This window comes from Biomphalaria glabrata, chromosome 1, assembly GCF_947242115.1.
Source record: "Biomphalaria glabrata chromosome 1, xgBioGlab47.1, whole genome shotgun sequence".
Classification (NCBI taxonomy): Eukaryota; Metazoa; Mollusca; class Gastropoda; family Planorbidae; genus Biomphalaria; species Biomphalaria glabrata.
The window spans coordinates 54,931,056-54,942,169 of NC_074711.1; positions in this window are offsets into that span (position 1 = coordinate 54,931,056).

Here is an 11,114-nt window from a genome sequence, read left to right on the forward strand (position 1 = left end):
TATTATTAAACATGACATTAAAGTAACAGACCCAAAACCTATCAAGCTTAAGCCATATAGAATACCGCTACATTTACAAGACAAAGTAAAGAAAGAAATAGATAATTTACTAGAATCAGGTATAATTGAACCATCAACATCTCCTTATGCTTCACCAATTGTGATAGCCAAAAAGAAGAATGGAGATATAAGGTTATGTATTGATTATAGGAAACTTAACAACATCACAGAATTTGACCCATATCCAATGCCAAATATAGAGGATATTTTACATAAATTAAATGGAGCAAAATTTTTTACTAAATTAGATTTAACTAAAGGTTATTGGCAAATACCTTTAACAGAAAATGCAAAACCTTACACAGCATTTGTAACACCATATGGTATTTTTCAATGGAATTATATGAGTTTTGGATTAGTAAATGCACCTGCCACATTTAATAGAATGATGAACATGATAATTGGAAACAAAGAAAATGTTATTTGCTATTTGGATGACATATGTATTTTTAATAATAGTTGGGAGGAACATTTGGTAGATGTAAAAGAAGTGTTCAAAATAATAAAAGAAAGTGGACTTACAATTCAAGCAGAAAAAGTAGAAATAGGATTGGAGGAAATAATTTTCTTAGGACATAAAGTAAATAACAACATGATTAGCCCTATTGAAGATAACATAAAGAAAGTACTTAATATTGAAATACCTACAACAAAAAGACAAATTAAAAGCATATTAGGAATAGTAAATTATTACAGAAAATTTATAAAGAACTTAGCAGAAATAGTGAATCCATTAAATGACTTACTTAAAAAAGGAAAACCTCAAAAAGTAGTCTGTAATGAGGAATGTGTGAAAGCTATTGACAAAATTAAAGATGTTTTTAGTCATGAACTAATATTAAGACTACCCGATAAAGACAAAATATTTTATGTCACAACTGATGCATCTGGTAATGCTATTGGTGGTTGTCTAATGCAGAACTATGATAACTTACATCCTATATTATATGTAAGTAGAAAATTGTCAGAGGCAGAAAAAAAATATAGTGTCATTGAAAGAGAAGCCTTAGCTGTAATATGGGTAATTACTAAGCTAGAGAGCTATTTAATAGGAAGGAAATTCATATTATTAACTGATCATAAACCTATTCAGTATATACAGCAAAAGAGCATGAAAAACAGTCGTGTTTATAGATGGTTCTTAGCACTACAGGAATATAAATTTGAAGTGAAAGCTATTAGTGGATCTGTGAATATTGTAGCTGATCTATTGTCTAGAATGACATTGAAATGAAATAATTTTGTAAATAAACTATGATTATATTGATTATGTAATATATATTAATATATTGGCACCATTTATATGTTATAGAAAAGGGAGATAAGTAAATTTGATGTTAAGCATTTGAAAGTAAGTATGGATATTTTTTTTTTTTGTGTGAATCATTTCATATATCATTGACGAAAGTTAGTTCTATGGAAAAGGGTGAGTATAAAAGAAAAATGGACAAAAGCGTATAAAAGGGTGGTAAGAAAAAAAAATTTATTGAATGTGGAAATAAAGTCTATAATTGTTTTTTGAAATATTGTATTTTATCAGATTACTGCCAGTGAAGAACATTAGTAATGTATGACGTGCCCATAAGATGCCACATTTTCCTCTATGATGAACTGTGTAACAATGAAGATGATTCTGGAATGTTATGAACATTGACATTGAATATGAGGAACTGTCAAGTCAAGATGAAGATGTCAAGATTTTATGTTTGTTGTCTTCCCCTTAAATTGAAAATGCCCTTGTAAGACTTGACAGTAGTGGAAAAATATTGACATATTTTTTTTTCAAGGGGGGGAGGAATCTGTTAGACACCCTATTTATATAGGTTAGTTATTTAGCGACGCACCATAGATGACGCATATTGAACGGGACTAGTGACGTTTGGGATATGTTGGGTTAGAGACCGGAAAATCAGTTAGCGATAGAACACTCCAGGGTAACGACGTGTTTAGTGACAGAGACTTCTACTGTGGCCTTTTATCAGAATAAATCTATGTGAACTTGTTCATCATCGTTGACTACATCTCTTCATTCGTTACAATCGATGTGCCAGTTCTTGTTTGTATTGTTGTTCAACTGCACGTAATACACCCGAACAATTACACCCAAACGATTGCAGAGTAATTGGTTGACTTCAAGACAGCCTGAACTAGCAACATCACAAAACAAATACACTTGTAGAGCTCTTTAAACAAATACACTTTTAGAGCACTTTTAAAACAAAGTTACTTAAATATGTTCCTATTATGTTCGTGTTATTAACAAAGCAATATATTACACAATGTTCTCCCTACTGTTAACTGGGTCAAAATATTTTGTGAATTATGTCAAAAAAAAAAAAGTAATATTGGACTACACAAAAAAAAAACAATGAAAAGTGACTGTTTACAAGAAACTATTAGCAATAAATAAAAATACTTCAGTTTTGATATTTTGCTCTGCGTTTCGTCTCTTAAGTTTGTTTCTGGCATCAATTTCTGTCAGCATTCTAACACGGACAACGTAACTGAAAATGAAAGTCACTTTTGTAACGTAGAGCATCGCTTCAAGTGATTCGACAAGTGTTTACAGCCAAAGCAATTTAATATTCATGTGTGACTGTGTATGCCATCAAAAACAAGCACCTGGCGATATTCATGACACCCCACGTGATGTCATCTTCCAGGCGCACGTCTCCATGTAGCTGTCAGTTACTTTGATCAATAGAATAGGTCACTGGTGAACTGCATGTGTTGTTCTGGTTTGTATGTGTGTGTGTGTGTCGTAGAATATGCAATTTCTAACCGTTTTAGGGATGTGGTGGCGGTGGATCCACAAAAGTTTTGTGAGAACTTGAACTAAAAACAAACTTTTGATAAATAAAGATATAAATTTACAAATATTGTTTTTTTACTGCTGTGATTCCCAACGTACTTCAGCGGGCCATATCTGACCCATGGTTCTGTGCAATAATATCTGACCCATGGTTCTGTGCAATATATCTGACCCATGGTTCTGTGCAATAAAATCCGACCCATGGTTCTGTGCAATAATATCTGACCCATGGTTCTGTGCAATAAAATCCGACCCATAGGTCTGTGCAATAAATCCAACCTATTGAAACGCTTACCCACAGTGCAAAATTAAGCCGGTGCAAAGGGCTTTGAACGAGATGACAGCCTGGGCATTGGGTATGGTCGGAACTTTGTCGCCCACACAGCAGCTCCCCCCCCCTCTCCCCGCAGCTGTTGGATCCAAGGGAACGATAAATTACCGCTACAGTTTGGGGTCAGCAGCGTGGCTGGGTCTGTCAGAGTGTAGGGAAGGGTTACAGGTTGTCTAAGGGTCATCGGCTCTTGATTGTTTTCAGGGTTTATTCCCGAAATCTCTCCCATGTCCGGGTTAAGCTGCAGGGTGGCGGAGGTTGGATTCAGAGATTTTCTCTCCTAGATGGGTGGCCTAACAAGGTTAACAAGCAGCAATGTATGCATACGTTTTAAAATAATAATAATAATAATCTTTGACAATTCCTGCGCCGTGCATGTGACCTTGGCTAGGGTCTGGATCTCTATCTTCGACAATTCCTGCGCCGTGCATGTGACCTTGGCTAGGGTCTGGATCTCTATGTCACTTAATAAATATATTTGTAGTTTGTAACATCCTAGAAAACAGGGGCGGACTGGGTGTCAAAATCGGCCAGGCATTTCTATTCAATGCGGCCCATAAATTGTATGCCATATGATAGGCATCAAATCATAACTGTCGTCAAAAGCGTTGTGTAAAGTTGAATAATATATCGAAAGTATTTTGCTATACAAATAATTTATTAGATGATTCTGAAACTACCTGATAAGCTTTATTACTAAATGAATAAAGTAGAACACTTACAATGGTGAATCTCTTATTATGAAACAATTTCTGCTACCATATACAATATACATTAACATGTACTTGACATTCAAACTCAAAGCATTTAAAGGTCATATAATATAACTCATCGACAAGACTCGATTTTAAATCTCTAATAAAGGTACAAAAGTAATTAAATGACAAAGAAAAGCGAGATGATGGACATCAAACCATGGGCCTTCCTAAGTCTTGACTAATGCTGAGAGCCTCTAATTGGGCAGAGTGAAGACATTGTTTGTTATGCTAGCCTGTAAGGGACAGATGATGATAAGAATAGTAACACACAAAAAAGATAAAATTGGTAAGCATAGTATATTGCAACTTTTAGTTATTTATAAATTTAAAAATAAGTTTGAAAAACTTTTATATAAGAAAAATCTTTTACAGAGAATTGAACTCTGTACCTTTGATATGAAAGACAAATGTTCTACACAAGTGCCATACGACAATTAATACGTAGGCCTACTTTGGATTAGGTATATTTCTTTATGAAAGATAAATCTACAATTTTGTAATTAAGTATTTTGTAAATATAGCTTCAAAATGTTGAACTTCATCTGAATTTAAACATTTTATATGTTTTAAAATATTATTAGTGAAAATAAATAGTACGTTTCATGATAACACTTTGACCTTAAACATTCTAAATTTACAAATACCGCAATAAATTAAAAATAGATGACATCCTTTCCAACAGTTTGAAGGAATGACCTTTAGGTTTGTTATATATTTATATTTTCACTTATTATCCTTATCCCTAAACAGACTGGGCCCCGCGCAATCCGTTTCGCATTGGGCCCCGCACTCGAAACGGATTTTTTCTCCCCCGCCCCGCAAATATATATGTGTGTGTGTGAAAGTTTGAGTGTGTACGTGTGTGTGTACATAATTAATCTTTTCTTTCGGAACTCAAAACCCCCTTTGACTACGATCAAAGCATTTTCAGTGATTTTTTTTTCATATTGAAGGGGTATTTTTTAGCTTCAACCCCCCCCCCCCTAAAGAGGGTTTTAATTAAAGAATTCTTTTGGCTACGCTCATAGAATTTTGAGTGTGTAATTTGCTTTTTTTTATATTGAAGAGGTAGCTTTTACCTGCGAATCCCGCTTTGGGGGGGGGGGGGGGGTAAACGCAAAACTCCTCTTGGCTAGAATCTGGTGACATGTATGAATAGTCTTATATTGAAGAGGGGTTTTTATCGTAGATTTCGGAGGGGGGGGGGGTAAAATCAATATGTTCCTTAGCTATGCTCTTGGAATTTGGGAATAGTCGTTTACATTATTTTTTTTGTTTCGTTTTATAGAAGAGGGGGGGGGGGGTTCAATTTCCCTCCAAGCAACTGATATATGGTTGAAAGGCTAAAACCTCTTGGTTACAGCTTGGCCACCTTACAAGGGGGCTTGAGTTCAAATTCCGACTCTAGCAGGAGTGTTTGATGAGGGGTTGGAAAACCTTCTCCCAGATAGCCCCTCTCCCCCACTGGTCCACAAAAGATACTTGACCAATACTAATAAGTAATTTTAAAAACAAACAAATTAATATAAACTTGTCCATAACCAGTGCATTGAACAATGTAGTAACATCATGTAAGGCTTCAGAAAAAAAAGTGTAATAGTGGTTGCTTTCAAAGATTTAAACCAATCTGGTAAAATGTAATTCAAGCTGGTCTACAGCTTACATTTATTTAAATGTAACAAAGAATATAGGACATAACAAATGACCAAAACAGATAAATGCTTTTGTTTTTATTTATGAGTAGTTTTACTGAGAAAGTTTGTCTTCATTTTGATGCCCCCACCACTTGATGCCCCGTGCGGCCCGCACCACCCGCACATAACACATTGCTAGCTACGCCACTGAATCTAGCAATTGTTGATTTTTTTTATCTTACTTATTTTCTGCTTCTTCTTTTTCAATTCTTTTGTATTTTGATTCCAACAAATAAATAAATTGTTAAAGTTAATAATTGGGATTTGTGAAGGACTTCGTAGCGGGGCCAACTCGAGATCATGCGACAACTCCACCAAACCAATAAGAATTCGTATGTGACTGGAAATGTCATCTATAGGACTTAAAACGTTGTTGGTCTCTTTATAGATTCATCCGAATATATTCACACTAACGTCGATCTCTATAAGAAATTTTGACCTTAAGTTTCTTATTTAGCGTTTAGTGTATAAGGAATGGACGTCCACTAGAAGCACTAAATACGGATGTAGTGTATAAGGAATTGACGTCCACTAGAAGCACTAAATACGGATGTAGTGTATAAGGAATGGACGTCCACTAGAAGCACTAAATACGGATGTAGTGTATAAGGAATTGACGTCCACTAGAAGCACTAAATACGGATGTAGTGTATAAGGAATTGACGTCCACTAGAAGCACTAAATACGGATGTAGTGTATAAGGAATTGACGTCCACTAGAAGCACTAAATACGGATGTAGTGTATAAGGAATTGACGTCCACTAGAAGCACTAAATACGGATGTAGTGTATAAGGAATTGACGTCCACTAGAAGCACTAAATACGGATGTAGTGTATAAGGAATGGACGTCCACTAGAAGCACTAAATACGGATGTAGTGTATAAGGAATGGACGTCCACTAGAAGCACTAAATACGGATGTAGTGTATAAGGAATGGACGTCCACTAGAAGCACTAAATACGGATGTAGTGTATAAGGAATGGACGTCCACTAGAAGCACTAAATACGGATGTAGTGTATAAGGAATGGACGTCCACTAGAAGCACTAAATACGGATGTAGTGTCTAAGGAATTGACGTCCACTAGAAGCACTAAATACGGATGTAGTGTATAAGGAATGGACGTCCACTAGAAGCACTAAATACGGATGTAGTGTATAAGGAATGGACGTCCACTAGAAGCACTAAATACGGATGTAGTGTATAAGGAATGGACGTCCACTAGAAGCACTAAATACGGATGTAGTGTCTAAGGAATTGACGTCCACTAGAAGCACTAAATACGGATGTAGTGTATAAGGAATGGACGTCCATTAGAAGCACTAAATACGGATGTAGTGTATAAGGAATGGACGTCCACTAGAAGCACTAAATACGGATGTAGTGTATAAGGAATTGACGTCCACTAGAAGCACTAAATACGGATGTAGTGTATAAGGAATGGACGTCCACTAGAAGCACTAAATACGGATGTAGTGTCTAAGGAATTGACGTCCACTAGAAGCACTAAATACGGATGTAGTGTATAAGGAATGGACGTCCACTAGAAGCACTAAATACGGATGTAGTGTATAAGGAATGGACGTCCACTAGAAGCACTAAATACGGATGTAGTGTATAAGGAATGGACGTCCACTAGAAGCACTAAATACGGATGTAGTGTATAAGGAATTGACGTCCACTAGAAGCACTAAATACGGATGTAGTGTCTAAGGAATGGACGTCCACTAGAAGCACTAAATACGGATGTAGTGTATAAGGAATGGACGTCCACTAGAAGCACTATATACGGATGTAGTGTCTAAGGAATGGACGTCCACTAGAAGCACTAAATACGGATGTAGTGTATAAGGAATTGACGTCCACTAGAAGCACTAAATACGGATGTAGTGTCTAAGGAATGGACGTCCACTAGAAGCACTAAATACGGATGTAGTGTATAAGGAATGGACGTCCACTAGAAGCACTAAATACGGATGTAGTGTATAAGGAATGGACGTCCACTAGAAGCACTAAATACGGATGTAGTGTATAAGGAATGGACGTCCACTAGAAGCACTAAATACGGATGTAGTGTATAAGGAATGGACGTCCACTAGAAGCACTAAATACGGATGTAGTGTCTAAGGAATTGACGTCCACTAGAAGCACTAAATACGGATGTAGTGTATAAGGAATGGACGTCCACTAGAAGCACTAAATACGGATGTAGTGTATAAGGAATGGACGTCCACTAGAAGCACTAAATACGGATGTAGTGTCTAAGGAATTGACGTCCACTAGAAGCACTAAATACGGATGTAGTGTATAAGGAATGGACGTCCACTAGAAGCACTAAATACGGATGTAGTGTCTAAGGAATTGACGTCCACTAGAAGCACTAAATACGGATGTAGTGTATAAGGAATGGACGTCCACTAGAAGCACTAAATACGGATGTAGTGTATAAGGAATGGACGTCCACTAGAAGCACTAAATACGGATGTAGTGTATAAGGAATGGACGTCCACTAGAAGCACTAAATACGGATGTAGTGTATAAGGAATTGACGTCCACTAGAAGCACTAAATACGGATGTAGTGTCTAAGGAATGGACGTCCACTAGAAGCACTAAATACGGATGTAGTGTATAAGGAATGGACGTCCACTAGAAGCACTAAATACGGATGTAGTGTCTAAGGAATTGACGTCCACTAGAAGCACTAAATACGGATGTAGTGTATAAGGAATGGACGTCCACTAGAAGCACTAAATACGGATGTAGTGTATAAGGAATGGACGTCCACTAGAAGCACTAAATACGGATGTAGTGTCTAAGGAATTGACGTCCACTAGAAGCACTAAATACGGATGTAGTGTATAAGGAATGGACGTCCACTAGAAGCACTAAATACGGATGTAGTGTCTAAGGAATTGACGTCCACTAGAAGCACTAAATACGGATGTAGTGTATAAGGAATGGACGTCCACTAGAAGCACTAAATACGGATGTAGTGTATAAGGAATGGACGTCCACTAGAAGCACTAAATACGGATGTAGTGTATAAGGAATGGACGTCCACTAGAAGCACTAAATACGGATGTAGTGTATAAGGAATTGACGTCCACTAGAAGCACTAAATACGGATGTAGTGTCTAAGGAATGGACGTCCACTAGAAGCACTAAATACGGATGTAGTGTATAAGGAATGGACGTCCACTAGAAGCACTATATACGGATGTAGTGTCTAAGGAATGGACGTCCACTAGAAGCACTAAATACGGATGTAGTGTATAAGGAATTGACGTCCACTAGAAGCACTAAATACGGATGTAGTGTCTAAGGAATGGACGTCCACTAGAAGCACTAAATACGGATGTAGTGTATAAGGAATGGACGTCCACTAGAAGCACTAAATACGGATGTAGTGTATAAGGAATGGACGTCCACTAGAAGCACTAAATACGGATGTAGTGTATAAGGAATGGACGTCCACTAGAAGCACTAAATACGGATGTAGTGTCTAAGGAATGGACGTCCACTAGAAGCACTAAATACGGATGTAGTGTATAAGGAATGGACGTCCACTAGAAGCACTAAATACGGATGTAGGCTATTTACGACAATGCTTTAGATTCGATTTTGAAGTGTTATAAAATCTTAAAACATTTTACTGGCATTCATGCGGTCGTTTCGGTGGCCCTACCAGTACAATTGGTTATCGGCCCACGGAGCCTTTGCCCGAATGCCCATCTAGCCAGTCCGCCCCTGCTGGAAAAAAATGAGGACATTTACATAGACATAATTTCAAGTGTATGTGTGATATAGATCTAGTAACTCCGATAAATCGTATTGGCCATCTCAGTCACACACACAGTTGCAGGCTAAGTGAACACTCCACCACCCACTCGCTTTTTCGCCCTCACTTTTTTCTCATTTTCTCAATTTTTCAGCATCTCTAGAAATGCTACCAGCGCTCAATACGAAGGAGTAGGTTTTCCCGTTGCCATGACTACAACCCCGCTACGTCACTGCGATTGCGCAGTTAGCCGCTGAACTCATTTTGGAATCGAGGACACCGTCCCCACGCCTCCCTTCTCATTTTAATATTTCTGTGATCTTCACCCCCCCCCCCCTCTCTCTCTCGTTTTTTTTCATTTTGTATCACTCACGGTGGTATTTCAATAGAGCCGAAAATAAACTTCTATTGTCTCGCGGGGACTTGTAGTAGAAACGGATGAATACCCAGATTTCTGAGAGCAGAGATACTTCTGTAGGCCTTACAGCCGTTATAATGACCAATAGTAGATCTGGGTGTCTTTCTTATCTTTCATGTTTCTTGCTTTTTAAGATGTAGGAATATACATTATAAATGGCCCAACACATTTCTATAAAGATCAATAAAGCAGTCTTAGTCTAAAGAGTGTGCAAAAAAATATATTTAATCAAGGCCTATAGCTACAAAACAAGTTCAAACTGTTTATGGAAATATATAAATGGTATGGATTTGTATTTGCTTTTACTCTAACTTTATTTAACGAAACAGGGATTTGTTGACCTTTGACCTAGGAACTCTGAATTAAACTCTTTTTCGATGCTAATGAAAATTTAAAATTAAAAATAAAAAAATTAAAAAAAAAGTTATAGGCCTAGAGTTTAAACCTCCTTTCTTTTTTGTTTTTGTTTTAAAGTCGGTCCTACCACAGCATCGACCAAAACAAACAAACTGTCATATTGAGTTACAAACTGTTGGGGACTTTGTGTCCTAATGAACTCAACTTATGATGATTAAACTTTTTTTTCGTTAGTGTTCACATTTTACATTATTTCTAGGGTCAGTGTTTAACAATCTGGAATGACCAGTAATACCCAAACTTTGTGTAAAACACATAGCCAGATTGGTCATCCGGCACTTTCATTGAGACGTAGCCAAATTGCTGTCCTTAGATTTTCATTGAGACATTTAGCCATTCTGAGTCTCAGACAATTAGGTTACTCACACAGCACAAGATATATATATATATATATATATATATATATATATATATATATATATATATATATATATATAGAGAGAGAGAGAGAGAGAGAGAGAGAGAGAGAGAGAGAGAGAGAGAGAGAGAGAGAGAGAATATAATTTATTCCTTTATTTTACTATGTTTCTCATACATAAGTGAGCTGCATACCATCTATTGTATTAGAATCCATCTCTCAATTTTCATGCCCAAAGACAACAAAACGTTTATGTTTTACATCAAGACAAATCTAAATCATAATTAGCTTTACTCAGTGTAAAACAATATGAACTGAACGAACTCCAAATGTTTTCTCTCTTCTGGGTTGCAGTCCAGCGCATTTTGTTTGTTTCTAGTTTCCTCTTCCAAATGTAGGTCATGCCAAAGAGCTCGGAGCAGTAAATAAATACAGATTCTTTCTTGCAGGTGCATTTGACCTAATTTAAGTCAGTGTTGGTAAACTC